General features: G+C 38.1%; 1 pseudogene; it reads left to right on the forward strand.

The window, feature by feature from the left end:
- Nucleotides 1-11,928: 11,928 nt before the first annotated feature.
- Nucleotides 11,929-18,655, forward strand: LOC135698170 (uncharacterized; annotated as a pseudogene).
- Nucleotides 18,656-19,158: the final 503 nt, after the last annotated feature.

A 19,158-nucleotide genomic window follows, 5' to 3' on the forward strand; every position in this document is an offset into this window, starting at 1 on the left:
TGAGGCACTTTGTTCGGTTAACTTTAGTACTGGCTTATTATCCACTCACGACTTGTAGGCACGAACGATGGTTTACTTCTAAGCAATGGTTGACTATCCCAAATATCAAAAGCCCTCCTGTTCCCATCCAGTTTTCCGTTCCTTATTTCCGCCATTTTTCTTCCTTGTAGCTTATCACCACCCATCCATATTATCTCCTTCTTGTAGTTCAATTTCCTCCCAAAGCTGATCACAATACCCTTTCGATCCTGTCTCGATTATGTTTATTAAAATGTCGATTACAAACTAATCCTACTAACACAAATTTATACATTTTGCAATTACAACAATTTTACCAACAATCCTACTTATCCTACTAACCCAACACTGATACTAAAAAAAAACACAACAGCTTCCTAAAATAACATGTACAAATTAAAACCTAGGATATTGTAACTAAACGGTTACAAGTGCCTCCAAAGCAAGAGCGTTTTATAAAATGAAAAAGTACACTCTTATTGTTATTGTTGTTGTCAACAAATAGACGTCAAAAGCTTCCGAAAACATCCACTAGGAGCGCTGTAATAGGCAAAAGAATGTGTTCGATTACTAAATGGGCCTTGGTTTATGCACGGAGCACTTCGCCAAAAGTGAAAGGTAAATAACTTTTTTAACAGATGTTAAATCGATTTGCGGTCATCCTTCGGCAAAATTTTACAGCGTAGAATTAACTACCCCATTTCCGGCCTATTAAGCACAACCCGCATTTAGTATTTCTTAATCTAGAGCAGCTAAGCACCAAACGGAATGTTATTATTACTGATGGCTTACACATTTATTTGCCTTTTCGTACGTACCGTAGGATTTGATAAAGAGAAACAAACTGTTGAGATATTGTTAAAAGTCTGACATTGCTTCTTGACGCCAAGCTCGGCCTACGGATTCTAAACTCGGCCTAACGCATTGAAACGCCATTGAAACGCCAAGGAATTCACTTCGGCCTATCGGATGAAGATAAAAATTGATTCGGTCGGAGCGCTTCATTTGTATTTGAGAATATTTAGGTGCTAACATTCATATCCCTTATTGACTTCGTTCGGTAGCATTTGAACTAAAATATCGTACCAAACGCATAATTTACCTGTTAACGCCGATATCATCGATTCATTTGATGTTTTCTGCTTGATAGGCCCAAAATGGGCGCTTAGGCAGGAGTAGTTCTCTACCCTCCTTTTTTCAATCTATGTCTAATGTTTGGGAAGAATTGAGCAATGGTTGAATTTTTGACAAGCAAGTTAATAGTTTCTTCCCGTTTCCCATACATTTTCCACACAAACTGCTCATACATCCCATACTTATTTGTCATATATTTTCCATACTAATTTCCCATACATGTAAACTTTAGAGTCCTCCCGAAAATCTAGATCGTTCAAATTTGGTACAGTTGTTGGATACCTCATTACAGATCGAAAGTGCAGTGAGAAGCAGGGGGTTGTGATTATCTATACAAGGGTCAGGTCAGGTCTAAGAACCGATGTCCGCTGTCCTTTTTCTCACATCAAATAAACGAATCCAGTCGAACTCTTAAGATTATTTCAAATTTACGTTAAGACATCTGCAACACAAAATAGATATTCAGTGATGCCAAATCAGAAAACCATCCTACACGCAACTGCCACATGCTTTAAATAACCAATAATGAATCATCACCTATCAAACTTAGATTGACCCTTTTTCCGGTCACATGCCAAAAACTCGAGCATCTGATCATCCTTCGTATATCATTGCGTTCTAATAGCCGAACAACAAGTTTTGGCATTCTCCTGCCAATTTCCAGCTCCAAGCTATCCTTCGACATTATAACGTATAATATTTCATTTTCCAGCACATTGGTCACGTACGGAGCGAAAGTTCCCTGCCTTGGGTATTCGGTATTGTATATTTATTCGATTTGTTTTCGGATGCAATCCAGAGGTATCTTGTTCTGCTAGGCAACAAGCATAAGAAAGGAGAAAAAAAGCTGTTGAGGAGAGTCAAGAACCCCACAAGCTTTGTTATCCACTTGGATGGCACAGCTGTCGAGTGTCATAAAGCATTTCGGTTTCGTATTTATTTTTTTCAACAGCGACCAAGCTGTCCTCTAGCTTCTTGGCATAGGTACCGAACCATCGGTCCCTTTAAAAGAACGACCAAAGCGGGGGCGGATGGAGTGAGCTATGCGATGTTGGTTGCCCACATACAATCCCCTCTTCCATCCTCATTTGGACGCCTTCAGCAGATGTTGGCGATGCATACATTTTCCCTGGGCTTTCCCTGGGAAAATAAATTTCTAACCGCACTCATAGCCAACTAGCCTTTCTGAAATGATTTTTCAACTGGTTTGGACAGGGAAATGTCCTCCAAAACGATATACGCTTCGTCTTCGTTATTTATGGTTGTACCAGATGGTTTGAACCTCAGATTTCCGCTTTTTCATGCTCACTTTCTGCTTCACTTGATAAGTATAAACAAATGAACAGCGCGGAGTCGGTAAAATCAGGATGATCATTATGTCGCACACGTTGAATCTTTTCTGTATGCCAAAGCAAGCAGATTTGTCATGCATGATTTAAGATGTCTCTTTCTCAACAGCCTTGTTGTAACCTTTTGCTATTTAATGAACACTATCTGCACGGTCTGTTTGCTGATTACTGAACCGGAGCAAATATCAAGCTCAATTATTATTCGCAGGCCTGTATGGTATCGATTGCATCTGCGGATTGATATTTGGCAACATTTTATATCGTAGTTAAAAATATGAAAATTTCATATGTGTTCTATGCTATTTTATTTAAAAATGATGAGAAAATAAAACATTGCCAGATATGCCCAAAATAACATGTTTCATAAGACTTCTAACTTATTAAATAGCTTTATTGAGGTAGATGAAATGTACTGGAAATAAATGAAAACAGCACAATTACAATTCATCCAAAAACCATGACAATGCTGCAACAGTATAGCATTTACTTTATTCAACCGTAGCACTCGCCAGAATCGAGTTCATCACTGTTACAATCATTGAATTTTCCCCTTCCGTTGTTGCAGCGACTGATGACTAACGGCTGAGAGAACTGACCGAAATTCATCCGGCAACAGTTAGTTATCTATAAGGGCGGAAACATCATTATTTCGCATGCTCGGCACAGCAGCAAGCCAGTCCCGGTGCTGTCGTTATGCAACTTCAAGATGCAACTGCGCTTGCACTCGTTTGAACGTGCCATATGAACTAGGTGTATATGCTGTGTGGGCCTTATAGGCTGATGTTTGTTTTTTTTTTTAGGATCATTGGAAGTTTGTGTTTCATATATGGTTGGCCATCACAAACTGATGAACGTTTTTTTTAACTAGTTCGTTTATTTGGACGGCTCAATTGCGTTAGCTTTACGGAGCCGATAATTCATTGTTCTTTGTTTGTAACAAAATTCACTTAATTCTATGTCTAGTAGGAGTTGGGCCGAATATTCGCGGCTTACTTCCTTCGGAATAGCAATATAGCAATGATGATTCCAATGCATTTTTTTATATCTAAGGTGAAAACATTACGGAGCCAAGAACATTCCTTACAATGTTTGGACCTGGTTTTAATTGTCTTTATGGCAATATTTACTTACACAGCAAAAAAATAATTTTGATATCACGTCAAAGTGGATGCACTACAATCATGTCGAAAATATGGTGTAATATTACTTGCTAAAAAGGACAAAATTATCATTAATACAATGCATGAACTGACATTACGCTGCTTTTACTGCATTTGTTTATTTATGTGGTCATAAAAATTACATGAAATTTTCGACATGATTGTAGTGCATCCACTTTGATGTGATATCAAAATTATTTTTTTGCTGTGTATATCATTCTGCTAATATGAAAATTGGGGATATGTTTGTCTTATTCGTACACCAAAATAGGTGTACCGAAGGCTATAATATCACTTGAAAACACACATTTTAGATCTAATGCCCGGAGGGTCAAATGTTGTATACCAATCGCCTCAGCTCGACTAGATCTGAAAATATCTATCTATGTGAATTTGCGATGTATGTGTGTGCACTCAATTGAGTATGTATCAGTGACTCACTTTATCCTCCGATGGCTGAGCCAATTTGAATGCAACCAACGGGTTTCATTTAGTTTGTAGGGGAAATGGCTCTAATGTTGGCCTATGGATCTAAGATTGGGCCCATCGCTAAAAATCAGCTATTTATCAATTTTATCTAGATGAACGCGTCATTGGGATGGTACTAATGGATATTTTTGGGCGCTATTGAAAATTTAGCCGATATCTGAATTTTTGTATGGGCCCAAATTAGGGGCATTTAGGCCGACATTATATCCATTTCCCCTATTTGATTCCCATAGAATCCCACAAAAAATCATCCCGATCGGAAATTTGGTTCCGAATATATGGCCAAAACAGCGATTAATCTACCTACAGGTGGCAAGAGCCTTTCTCGTGAGTGATATTAAAATGCTTCATTAAATATCCTAGTCACTATCATGATTGGCGTAGCTAACGGGGGTGCCAAGAGGGCCAGGCCCCCTACAGAATTATGTAGCCCTCTGGCTGTTGACTGTTTTTTCATACACCAGAGCAGTTTAAAGATTTTTTTTTATTGATTTTTTTAATGTCTACTTTTTTTAATGTGCTGGAGTAGAAGAAACGATGACGAGAACTTATATTGTATTGACATTTTGTCGATAGCATTATAAGGCGTATTCAGGCTCTACACACTAAAATTTTTTCACAGATTTCTGTAAAATTTTACAGAAATCTCAACAGCTGCACGTTCGGTAAAAAGTTTTACAGTTTTCCTGTATTTTTTTTACAGATATCTGTGAAAAAATCACCGATATTTGTGAAAAATTACAAGAAATCTGTGAAACTGTTTACCGAACGTTAGCTGTTGAGATTTCGGTAAAATTTTACAGATTTCTGTAAAATTTTCTAAGTGTGTACAAATTGGCAATGAGTTCAGGGATTTTTCTTTAACCTCAGGGAACTTTGTAAAACTGCAAGTACTTCTTAGAAGATCTAGGAACTTCATAGAGCTTCAGGAAAATTCTTAAAAAACTCAGTATTGTTCGGGGATTTCCATATTATTTCAGGATAATATTTTTTTTTAAGCCTCATAATTTTGGAATACTTTAGAGAATTATGTACAAATTTAAAAAATTAAATTCGTGGAATTTCCCGGAAAATCAACGTGAAACGTAGATGTGCAGCAAACTTCGTGGAAGTTTTGGGAAATTTGGAATAAATTCCGGGAACTTCGTAGGAGTTGAGGAAATTTTGTAAAACTTAAGGGAGTTTTGTAGATGTTGAGAGAACGTTGTATAGCACAGGATATTCTTTCAGGCATCCTTCCTAAACAGCAGGTAATATTTAAATGATCGGCATATGGACGTAGAGTAAAGTTCATTGAATATTTTTTAAGACTTCTGGTTAATCAAGTTTTGAAGATCTCCAATTGTTAGAAAAAAAATTCAACCGCTAAAATATTCTGTCAGACTTCAGGTTGATCAAAAAGTATTCAAAAATACTCCAGCTAATAAAAACTGATGGAATCTTGATTGGTGAATCTTAATGTTATGGACATGTTTGTACAAGACTGATGATTTAGCTATTTTGTCAAGAGTTAACACTCCAGGATAGTGTGTATGGTTTAGGACATTGAACATTGATAAAATAGAGCGAAAAATCTTAATATCTCTTATCCGTATAAAGTACGAGCATTTAATAAATTGGCACCGTATGGGTTCAACCAAAGCTAACTCCATTTCAAATAATGAAATTAAATAACCAAATAAGCTTTTGAAGAAATAAATTTAAATAGTATCTTGTTTTAAACAAGGGCACAATCATACAAATTTGGAGTTCATTCCTTTCGTTTGAAATTATAGTTAAATTTGGCACTTAAATCTTGATTTAATATTTATCTCTGTGATTCCTAGATTAATTAGTCCGAGGTATCAAAAAATTCTAGAAAAATGCTATATAATTTTTTTTTTCTTGCATCAAACATTCTAATATGGACATTTTAAATTCGGTAGGTATATTTAAAATCTGAAGACAATCAAATTACAACCTGATTTTTCATGATTCTTTTATAACTGAGATTCAAAAATTTTCAAAGTTTAAAAATCCGAATTTTGTTGTTATTCTTATCTCGAAAAATTATCTGGTCTTACCTTTATCTTAGTTTTAAAATCATGATAATTTATCAAATTTTGCGATCTTTTTGATGTAAGACTACGTCTGTGATTTATACATGGGAATAAACTTTGTAAAAACCGTAAATGGAACATGTAACAAAATTATGAAAGATTTTGAACGTTAATAACTCCGCTGCCCCTCAACCAATTTCAAAATTTTATCACCAATGGATCAGAAATATTTCTACGCATCTGAAAAATTTAATACTTTATCATTTTTCAAAAAGTCACTATTGAAAATTGCACGGATGAGCAACTGTATGATAGTTTAAATTATCACCGATTGCCTGCGAAAAGCGATTTTTCTAGCACAGATTTCAAAGTTGAATTCCATCCGGTCTCACCAAACGGTGTTTATTCAATCACCACGTGGTGAGTGGCGGTGTTCTCCAGTGCACAACGAAAGGCTGCCTGCTATCAGTGAGCTGAAGCCCACATGACCATCCATAGAAGGAGGAAGAAGCCGGAATCAGTAGCTCTTCGTGAGTCGCTGTGGGCCTTCTATGATTGATGATTAAATATAGGTGGTCTAAAAAATCTAGTTACAAAATTCATATCTAACCCTGATAATTATCAAACATGATAATATTCTTAAGTTTGAGATCCTTAAAATCCTCATGAGTTCCGGTGAATATGTAATTTCATTACAAAAAGCTTGAACAAACGATCATTTCTTGTTCAAAATCAGTATGCTTGTAAGGCTTTGGCATTTAATGGTTCACCAATAAAGTAATAGTAAGCTTCACCATAATCTATAGATTGTATTACAGGACAAAGTGGAAATGTATCCAACAAAAAAAATAAAATAACAAATAGACTCAACTTTTGATTGAATGGCAGTTCTTGAGATTCTATTTAATCGTAGTTAACAAAACAAAACAACTGCCACAACCCCCACCACCCCCCAGGCCCCCTCCAGTATGTTTTTTTTTCTAGCTACGCCAATGATTATCATAAGAGCACCCGAGACATGCCTAAGTGTTGAGTACGTGGTGTAGAACTTATTATTGAGTAGGTTGAAGTTGATGTTAAGCATTTCCAGGTGAAATCTGTCAGAAAAAAAACGACAAGGGACAGTCCTATGGGGTTGTACGCAATGGTGACGTATAACTACGTGGTCTAATATAATAAATCTTATTTGTTAACTGCAGTAGGAGCTTGTGTTTTTAGTAGGAATATTAATTTGAACAGGGTTCTCTCTGTTTATACTCTTTAGTATGACGCGCTTGACATAGATGGCCCACAGCAACTCACGAAGAGCTACTGATTCCGATCAATAGCTATGCGGATGGTCATCCTTTCGTTGTATACTGGATTGAATGAAGACCGTTTGGTGAGACTGGATGGAATTCAAATTTGAAATATGTTTTAGGGAAATCGCTTTTCGCAGGTAATCGGTGATAATTTTAATTATCATAGCAACAGTTGCACATTCGTGCAATTTTCAATAGTGACATTTTGAAAAATGATAAAGTCTTAAATTTTAATGTGCGTAGAAATATTTCTGATTGATAGGTGATAAAATGATTGAAATTGGTTCAGCGGTTGCTGAGTTATTAACGTTCCAAATCTTTCTTAATTTTGTTACATGTTCCATTTTCGGTTTTCACAAAGTGTACCCACATATAGAAATCACAGGCGTAGTCATACGTCAAAAAAAGTGAGCAAAAAACGTATAAAATTAGCTTTTTGAAAAATAAATTGAGCATTTTATAGGCTCGTTCACAAGAACGAAAACAATTTCTTTTGAAAACCTGTAAATATTCAGCGAACAAGCTTCTCCTACCTGACACTAATGCTAATTTGCGTGGGCGAGCGAAGAGTTTGGACCAATTAACGTTCGAACCTTTGTTTACAAAAGCAGATCAGTTCTTTTGACTATTTTCTCTTGATTTCTGCTATTTCAACCTGTATTTATTTTTTTTTTATTTAAATTTCTTTAGCCATTGGCGTCGATTGACATGCTAGTAGGTAATTGATTCTAATTAAAAATTTGACGTTATTCCAACTAATTGCAACGGCTACACGGTGAGCTCGAAGAGTGGGCCAAATCGAACTCGGCCGTGCCACTAGACCAGGAGACACCATTTGTAATCGGCCATGATATAGATCATGAGAACGGTCGTTTCCGTACAGTGTACAGCAGTAGAAAACTATTAGCTTTGCTCTCGTCGTTTGACATTATGAGTACGTTTTCGCTACAATTGCAGGTTGATCGCGCACGGAATTCGTTTCCCTACGTTGTGATATTTTTAATAGATAAAAAACAGACCGACTGTTGGGCCATCCTGCCATGGCGGAGGCATACGAACTATATGTACATTTATTCGTTTGTTTTTACATGCGGCTGACAAATAATAGCACAGTGACAATATACATGGACGAGTGGTGACATCTATGGACAAGTAGAAATATTATTTTATGCTTAGGGTAAAGGCGGTAAACGTCGCTTGCACGAACACAGGTAGATGCAAAGATTTCGGCATTCCAGTGGCAGTTGCGACGTTCATCTCTGACGGAGAATTCGCGCTGAAAAAAGCTGTGCTTGCTATTTTTGGGCCAAATACTCAGCTAGTGAATTGTTATTTTCCCGTCATGCAGAATGTGCGGAGGTTGTTGCTAAGGGGGGAGGGGGTTTTACATACATAATTTTCCAAGTCTCATTCCTCATTGTGGTGGTCATGGTCACGCCGTGATCCATCTTTAGCCGCTGACTTGGTCCTGCTTGCTGCAAGATCTAGTGCCACGCCGTCCGAAGCGGTAATTAGCAGAGTCAGGAAAGCAGCGCTGTTTTATATCTTTTCAGATTCAAGCAAAATGATGTGCAACCAAGTGGTATTCGTAAACGTTTAGTTCATGAAAACAGTGATAAAATTATCATTTGCGAATTTTTCAAAAGTTTTTTTTTTATTATTATTTCAGCAGATTCGTTAAGTAATATCCTATCGATTGGCCTATTTGGATTTTAATTTCATCTATAAATGACAAAGTTACAAGCGTTCAAGACCCAACACTATTTCACCACACATATTTTTTGATTTGTACCCCAGTATAGTCGACAAAGACGTAGTTCTACGTCAAAAGTCAAAATCAGGCACGACTCTTTCCGATCAGAATAAAACTTTCAACATGTTTTCAGCATTGGTGTATATCCCTGTTCTTCTGATCACAACTTCTAACGCGAAAGTCCATCACCTTGCCGTAACCTCTTTCGAGATTCAAAAGGACTCGAGAGTGTTCCCGATACTCGAACAACGCACATTACTCGATCCATCGTCGCCTTGACCAATCGCGTCAGTTTATCCGGAAATCTATACTCAAGCATAATCTGCCATAGCTGATCTCGATCGATTCGTATGCGGATTTGAAATCGAGGAACAAATGATGTGTGGTCACGTTGTATTTGCGTTATTTCTGCAGAACCTGCCGAATCGTGAAAATTTGGTCCGTACTAGCTAGCGCGGGTACCCATGAATCCCGCCTAGTATTGCCCCACGAACTCTCTTGCAAATGGTGACAGGCAACGGAATAGAATTTGGGAGAGTACCTTGTAGGTGGCGCTCAGCAGTGTGATCGCGCGGTAGTTGCAGCAATCCAACTTGTCGCCCTTTTTGTAGATTGGGCATACGACACCTTCCTTCCATTCCTCCGGTAATATCTCCTCCTCACAAATCTTGGCAATTACCCAGTGCAGTGCTCTAGCCAGTGCTTCACCACCGTATTTTAATAGCTCACTTGGTAGTTGATCTACACCAGTTGCTTTGTTGTTCTTAAGCCGACCGATCTCCTCCTCAACTTCTTGAAGATCAGGGGCCGGTAGCCTATCGTCTTCTTCGCGTGCTCCAAGGTTTGTTGCCGTGCCACCTTCGTTTTTTGCTGCTTCACCGTTGAGATGCTCGTCATAGTACTGCTTCCACCCCTCAATCACCTGATACTCGTTCGTGAGAAGGTTACCGTCCAAATCCTTGTACATATCGGCATGCGGCACGTAGCCTTTGCACAAACTATTTAGCTTCCTTAGATTTTCCATCGCTTCGCGATCTCGGTCTTCCTGCTGACGCTTTTTCCTTCGGAAAACCGAGTTTTGTCTGTTCCGCGCTTGTCTGTATCGCTCTACATTCAATCTCGTGCGGTGTTGCAGCGGTGTTGTCTGCCCCAACCCCCTGTCTCACCGGGGGACCATCTTGCACAGCTCTGTTTAGGGTCCCACGTTGGCACTAGGACGGTGATCAGTCGTTCCTAACATGGAGAACAGACACTCGGGTTTGGTGAAGCATTTCCTCTATCACCGTATTATGGTTACCACGTCAGTGTTCGCGTCACACCTCTTCACTTTGCTATTGCCGGACTGGCAACATTCCCCAGGCTACGCCACTCAGCTGTGTCTATGTTTCAGCTGGCAGTCTTTTATTATTATATGACTCGAGGAGGCGTGAAGTAGAAACATGTGAGGACCAGAGCTAGGCATTTCGCTCCTTGCAGGTTGTCAACTCACCATTTGATTTTTATTGCATGCGCTTCGTAAATTAGGCTAGAGAAAATTTCCCCTTCCTCTCCTGCATGCTCATCAACATCCAAACATTGAAAAAGCGCCGTGAATTTGCAATGGTCTATTTTGCAAACAATGTAGTTTCGGATCGTATTGATTCTGTTGAACTCTTATCAAACATAAATTTTACATACCTTCCCGACAACTTTCGAATTCGAAGTATATTTATTACAAACCACCATCGAACAAGTTATGACAAATTTGGACCATTAAATCAGATGATGGCCACTTGCAATGCTCATTGTGAAACCATCGACTTTACAATGAAAAAAAAAAACAAATTAAAGCAATGAGGTTTGAAGCAGTCGGTAGAAAAATTGCATGATCAAACGTTTGAGTTTGTATTAAATTTAAAAAATCTGCATTTTATCTACACACTTAGAAAAAATCATGTAAATTTAGGTGTTCTGAGAGTGACATATACGAGCGTCGATTTTGACATAAATTTAAGTCATAACAGACGCAAAATACAGCTCAATCAAACGTACTTTTTGTCGAGCAGCGAACTTTTCAGTGTCGGAGCACTTAATATTACATGACATGTTTGTTTACGTCTCATCTTTTATGTCAAAGATGGATTCCGTCACGTGTAAAATTCGTTATTTCTAGGTGTGTACATTATATATATCTGGTGTACACTAGGTCTTCAAACTGAGTTTAGTGAATTTTGGCATACGATCCGTGGCCCACCGTACTCTTGTTATTATATTGGAACATGACAATTGGCCTACTGCACCATCGATTTTCTGGGTGCCTTTGGCCCTCAAATTAGCCTTATATACCATTGAGCTCTCAACAGAATGAAAAAATCCTCGATAGGATGGCACTGCGGCAGATTTCTCGGATTCCGGTATTTTGGCATATATGGTATATTTTTAATTTCCGCCGTACTTCCGGGTCATCCAGCGGCATTGGGATCTCACGATTTGGATTTGTTCGTCAGTGTACTCTGGGAATCTGGTTTCCATTCTACACACTATTCCCTCCTTCCTTAGAGTCTTGCAGATGTGTGACTTCGAACAACGGCCGCTTTCCGTTGATTTACTGGATCCTTGTTGTTGAACATGTTGTGCAGCAAGCGGAACGTCTTATTATTCATTATCTTCGTTGGACAGCCGCTACCTCTCTTCCGGGTTACTGAAATGGATGCCAAGATACGGTATGCGATTTTCCTTCTTAAAATGGTCCACCGTGTAGTTTTATCCACGATCTTCGTTCGCTTGATTTTTTTCCTTGATTCGTTTTCCGTCGATCTTGTTTTCCGTGCTGAGCACCAATGCTACCGACGCCAGGGAGGCAGCTCCCACACCTGGACCCGACCTAACGACCCATCAACTCATGAACCAGGGAACAACGGCTTTACTTCCGAAGGAAGGCGTGATCAGAGATGTTATGCCTCAGAACATCCCGGCGACGCCGACTGGGGTTGAACCCATACCTGCTGGGGTGAGAGGTATTCACGCTTACTACTACACCACCGGCGCCGCTAGGTTCGCTGAACATGTTAAAGTGAAATACAGACAATTTTCAGGAGGAAGTAAGGATTCATTCATCAAAGGTGACATTTCTCTGGGAACGATTTTTTTTTCCGTTAGAAAAGTACTTGAACCATTTTCATTTTTTAGTGGACACCCTTTACTATGAAAACCTGCATATTTTTTGTATATTATATCATGTATTGGCTTTACAAAATATGTATTTAATTTTGAAAATCTATATTTTATCTGTTATGTGTAGAAAATGTGCTAAATATACATAAATTTGTATATCGGCAACTCTGAAACTGTCTAATATTAGAAAGAACAGTGATATGGTTGTAACATTTAAGCAAATTAGTCTTTATATGAAATATAAGGGTGCCACTATTATAATAATAATTATTGGTTCCTGAAAAAAGATTGTAGTCGTCGACCGTGCGCAACCGTGCTCGACTGCAGCACTGAGAAAGACAATGGCTGCGTGCTTTGAAATTTGATATTCAATCTTCTTTTGGTGCTTACCGAATGGGGAATTAAAATATAGTCCAGATTCTCAATTCAAATCTGGTTTAAATCGCGTATTGTCCTCGATCCAGCTTTCCACTATTCAAGTTGTACAATCTTACCCTCCAGACTCATTCTCGATGCAAACAGTGATTTAATCCAATCTTTCAGATTCCCTTCAACAATTTGTATTAATCAACCGAGAAACAATTTCAAGACGGTGTACTTCCAGTGACTAACTGTTGAAGCTGATGCTGGAAAAAGATTAATTGATTTCACCCTGTTGGGGGTGGTGCTGTTGTTTCCGAAATCAACCAAGCGTAGACTGCCGTTTATACTTCACCTCAGAGAATGGCAGCATCGTGAAGGTTAACAAATAGGTTTGGTTCAATATGTAAACACCAAGACGCCAAACAAAGCAGTTCTGCATCAAAGAAACTGAAAGACTTTTATTTTCCGTGTCACTGACTACTTCGGTGCTTTTCTCTTCTTTCACTTGTGCACTGTTGTAGGACAACGTATGTTGCTTTGGGTGATCGATCTACGAAAAGGGTGGTTCTATTTTGAATTACACCTAGGATTACTTTATAAGTTGAACTCAAGTGGACTGATTCAATCTTGTATGATTCAATAACATTTGTTTAAATGCAAATCTTAAATATCTAATTTTCATGAACAATGAGTCACAATAAATAAACCAATACAATGAATGTATAACCAACCTTAGCTGAACTGAACCTTAGCCCCCCACTTGCTCTCGTACGCGAAAACACTTACTTTGAATATCCTGTAAAGAAAGAAAACAAATAGTCTGTAACTCCGTGCCACAAAGTTCACATTTTATTGTCACCTATTAGACGAACCATTGCTGCACAGCAGACCTCACTCCAGTTTCTTTTCGAGGATAGAACGGCCAGAGAGTGCTACTGTTTGCTTCGTCTGCCTGTAACTAATGGATTTAAAGAATTGCAATCTATGCAATAGGGCAAAACGTTCTCCTCGCCATCTATTCAGGATCACATTGATCCATTAATCATCTTGTGACGCTGTCACACACTGTTGGAGGTATCTGTATATGCTGTGCTTTATTCTCTGTACCTGTTGATTATTCATTTCCCAAAATAAGGTTTCTAACTGATCTTGTAGTACAGAAAATGCAAAGTTTCAATTGAAACTTCATGGCAATATTATGTTTAGTTTAAAAAAACCACTATCCTCTAGTTAGTCATCCATCATATCATAAACAACAATACCCACTGGTGACAATTCTGCACTTTCTTAATTACATTTCAACCCAGTCGCCATTTTGGTTCATTTGCGCGCAATTAATCAAAATTATGCTCTTGGGATCGGAAAAATTCCTCCAGGAATTTTTCTCCATCTTATTCCCGTTTAGCCGCAAATGTCTATTAGCGTCCGCATCAAAACAATTATCCGCTATAGCACAAAGTTTCCTCCATCCACCGCACTGGCAAGGTCCTAGAATATCTTATACTTTCCCATGCCACGGAAAACAAAGCTATTATATAGCAAAGTTGTATAGTTGCTCCCAAAAGAAGCATCAGGCACGCCGTTAATACAGTGCAGCATTGGCACTAGCTCGTCGCTCAAATTCGCACTAAAAACTTGCTCTTACCCCGTGCTGCTAGGCAAGAACAGAGCGATTTGCTGGCAAAGCATTATTCATTCAGCTCAAGCATCCGTTCAAGCGGACAGAGAAGAATGACAATTCCCCCTCCAATGGCGACATAATCAAGCGTGGTCATAAAAATAAATTTCAAAAATATCATAAAAACTAATTGTCTATCAACTAGTGTTTCCCCGGCGTTGCCCTGTGTGAGACGTATAAGATGTTTAAGCTGAGTTGAGGAGCTCTTCCCACACAAAAAAAAAACAATTCCCCTTTTTCATAAGATTTTCATGAGTAAGGTTATTTAAAATTTAATATGTTTTTACTCATTAAGCTGAGTATGTTTCAGGATAATAAACACATAAAAATCAGATAAATTATTTGGACAAGCAAGGCTAAATCTTAAATTGTTCCGATCGAGCACCCAAATCAAAGTTTGAGTAATAATAGTTGTTGTTGCTGGAGCAGATTCTGTCTTCGGACCTCTTGAAGTCAAACTCGTAATTGTTGTTGTGAGTTAGCTTTAAGCTGAACTTCAATTTTATGTTTTACTTTTTTTTTATAGAATTTACATTCTTAGGTTAACTTACAATTATTGTCCTTTACTATAATGAATCTACCGTGCTTAAACAGCTTTTTGTTCCGATTTGTGTATCTGTTGTATATTTTAATATTTAGATGTTAGGTATGTTACGGAAACAAATTAAGTGTACTTACAGTAGGTTCTATTAATTAATATAGCACAAAATAATAAACTTTAAAAAAAATACTCAAAAAGTCGTTATTATCTCTTGACACTGATTACTTTTGGATATCATGAGTGGCCCTTTTGGAATAAAAAATTACCTTTCTCTGCCCTTTTTTTTACTAGTTCGTTTATTTACTAGGCTTTTATTTACATTTTAAATAGCAGTAGTTCTAGGTGAGTATTGAGTACCAATTACTCGTGGCGGGCTCGAGGTTAAAGGGTAACAATTTCGATTGGAAGGAGCTAGATAGGAAACTGGTTTCTGAAGCCTCCTTCAGATACTACTCTCGGACGGTTGACCTATTCCTTGCTGGGCAGGGGCTAGTAGCACAGGAACAGGAGGATAATAAGACTGGGACACAATGGCGGGAAATTGTTTGGAAAGGAGGGGATGGTCACATCAAACTCTAACATCAGACAAACAAAGGAATTCGTAGATCGCTTGCATGTAGGGAAGATCACGTGTTCCCAATACATCTCTTACTTCACGGAAGGGTTGTCTACCTCGGGCCACTAGGGTATTCAATAGTCGTGCTCTGGAGGTGTCATTACCCGGGCTAAAACCAAACTGCGTGATCGATGTCATCATAATCGGTTCTGCACCTACATATATTGCTGTCAACGAGGTTTATTCTATAGAGATATGCGTCTAGCGAGTAGTGGTTGGACATAAGTCTTGACATCACTCGAATGAATCCCCGGCTTACATCCAGACCTTTGAACCACGCTCTCGAAGAAACATTTGGAATAATGGAATGTAACCACCGCCCAAGAGAATTACTTGTCCAATCGTTTTGCCAACTTAAAAGAGAACTCTGACGTACTAATGGGAAAAATTCATCTTGTGAAATTCTTCTATCATAAATCTCGCCTTGTTGTGCGCCCACCTTTGCGAGAGAGTCTGCCTCCTCATTGCCTGGGATTGAGCAATGTGAGGGGACCCATACAAAGGTAATCATATATGATGTTTTGACCAGCAAACTCATCTACTCCCTTACCTTTGAAAGGAAATAAGATGAGTGCCTACCTTGTTTCATCGACTGAATAACCTCAATCGAACTGAGACTATCCGAGAAGATAAAGTAATGGTCTATGGGCATATTGGAAATCATCCCCAATGCGAAGTTGATTGCTGCTAGCTCAGCAACATAAACGTGCTGATCCGTGTTGCCAACAATAGTGAAATTGCATTTTTTTTTTTCCTAAATATCTAATTCATACAAACGATTAAAACCTTTGGTACGGCCCCTTATGCTTAGGTCGTAGGTTGTGGGTAACGGATGGCCATGTTAGATGCATTTAATCATTTAATAACTTTTTGATATAATAAATCGATTGTATTGAGAGTAACATTGCATCTTGCACTATGACAGTAGCCTTGATTTGTTTTGATCTACACGCAAAACGAATTTCTCTTGCATCGCATGTACGGTCGGATTTATTACATCCTCTGCATATGTTTCATAAAACAAATGTAATAGGGGAACGCTCCAGTATTGGCCATGTTCCTTTATTGGCCACCTATTGACGATATTTCACGTTGTTTACAATTTTGAGATGTTCAGTTGCTTTCAGTTTGTTGGTATGAATCATATTCATCTGTGTAGCATAAACATGTCGACCACAAAATGCACGAATATTGTAATTTAATCGGTTTTCTGAGGTGCGGCCAAAATAGGAACCTATGGCCAATACTAGTGCACTTCCCCTAGCAGTTCTTGCAATGAACTGCAGCGTTTAAGCAGTTTTGCTAGAATGCATATTTTCGTATAAAACCCTCACGAGATTATTATATAGGCGCAATGCTTTTGGGGAAACAATCTTGGTTCGTAAATTTAGCTAACATAAGTTGTTAACTGGATCACGACTACGGTGTAGTGCTAAATATTCATACCTATCACGCCAAATTCACACCTGGACAAGTCACGAATGACCCAAGATTGTTAGAGTGAATACAAAAAAAATAAGATAATTGATCATTTCTATGAACCAATTAACCAATGTTCTATCTAAAAATCAAATACCAAACAAAAATTGTTCGAAGTAATGTAAAATGGGGTGTAGTTGGTCAGTGATTTATCACTAATATATCTCATAATTTTTCTACAAATGCAATAGTTTTATTATTTTAGGGCGTAAGGATGCATCCTCTTTCAACAGTATTCACCTAAAATATCATATCTGTTCAAAAATTATGAGAAACTTGTGTCATCAACTACACTACATTGACTAACTCGAGCCTAATTTACGAGAAAAGTATACAAAAGTAATACAAAAGTAATTTCTAAAACTGTAATTTCATGTACCCCTTAATGATATTTCGGTTTTCATAAAACTCAAACTTGGACAATTATGCGGTACTCCTAACGCATATCCGATTGAGCCGAAATTGGAGACAGGGTCAATTTTCGAAGCTATAAATATTTCGTATATGGTCAGTTTGGAAAATTCGATTGTCACTTTTTTTCATACATTCATTGACACTTTCCATTGTGTCGCGAATAACGCTTTTTTACGGACCTGTTCTGACAAAATTTGTCTCAACAAACGCTGACGACCAACTAGTTTTCGAATTCTGATAAAGTGGAGTCAGTATGTCATATTTGATCGTGCTGATTCGATCGTGATCTATCAGTGTTTATTTTCTTTATGATTATTATTCAAAAGAAAAACAAACACCAACGATGATGCTAAGATCTTTATACGAAGGAGCCTGTGATTGAACACATGATATTCTCCTCAGTAAGTAAAATCAGTCGCTAAACGATCACTGAGCTTCTTACATTATATTGAACCTCTACGACTGACAATCATCTAAGCCTGGTGACATTAAGCTGAATCAAAAGCAAAACGAAGAATCACACCAATAGTTCACCTTCAGTCCAGCTTTCCACGGCCCATGAACGACACGAAAACAACAAACAAATTTCGGAACAGCTAAAATACCGATCAATGCCAAACATCCCAATCTTGACGTCAGCACTTGCCGCAATCCTAAAAACAGAATACCCTACAGTAAAAATAGCTCCAAGAACGATCAAAACAACCAAAACACTCCTACAACCGGTAAAGGATCCAATATTACCACAACAACAACACAACGTCATCTACAGCATCCCATGTAGGAATTGCGAAAAAGTTTATATTGGTATGACCACAAACCACTTAAAAAAACGATTAAGTGGACACAAATCCAATATAAACAAACTCGCAGAAATCCTACAAACGACACAGCACATTCACAACACCACATAGCAGATCACCAGCACACGTTCAATCTTGAAGGTACACAAATAATCGATCGCACCTACCGAAGTTCTGCTTTATCGATGCTAGAAATGTGTCATATAAACAACACATCTAACACCGTTAATTACAGAACAGATGTAGCGGGGCTAAACACAACGTACGCTGGTATTCTCCATACTGTGAGAGCTCACGCAGAGAACGATCACGAAACAATACACACACTCAAGTTGAACAAAGCACGAACGAGTCGACATAGATGAGCTTTATCTACTTTTGTGTATGCTTTATCCCACCATCTTCTTCAAAGAACCGTTGTATAGTGTAGTGTCATATAGTGTCCTATGTTAATTAATATTGAACTCAATGTAAGTCCAGTAAAACAAAATACCGCCAAATAGTACCTTAACATCATTTAAAATACAGGCACCATACAGGAAACTCCTCCAAGCTAAACACGCTTATCGTGGCAACAAACAAACAAAATTTGACGACAAACGGTAGACTGTGTATGTTCATGTTATAGCAATGTTTAATGTTAGTAGTAGTCTCTATAAGTTGTAATATCTTTCTAGTTTACCCTTGAAAAAGGTCACAATAAACGGCCGAAACGTCGGGCAATGCACAACTAACTGTTTGAATTACCCTAGGTTGATGTTAATGCTGAGATGATTTCCAATGCCGTGACTCTGCTCAAGTCATCCTTCAATCCTGGACCTGATGGAGTTCCATCTGTATTTTTGAAGAGACATATTGCTAGCTTGTT

Source organism: Ochlerotatus camptorhynchus, unplaced genomic scaffold (genome assembly GCF_037179485.1).
Source record: "Ochlerotatus camptorhynchus isolate MF236.1 unplaced genomic scaffold, CSIRO-AGI_Acam_v1.1 ptg000083l, whole genome shotgun sequence".
NCBI classification, from domain to species: Eukaryota; Metazoa; Arthropoda; class Insecta; order Diptera; family Culicidae; genus Ochlerotatus; species Ochlerotatus camptorhynchus.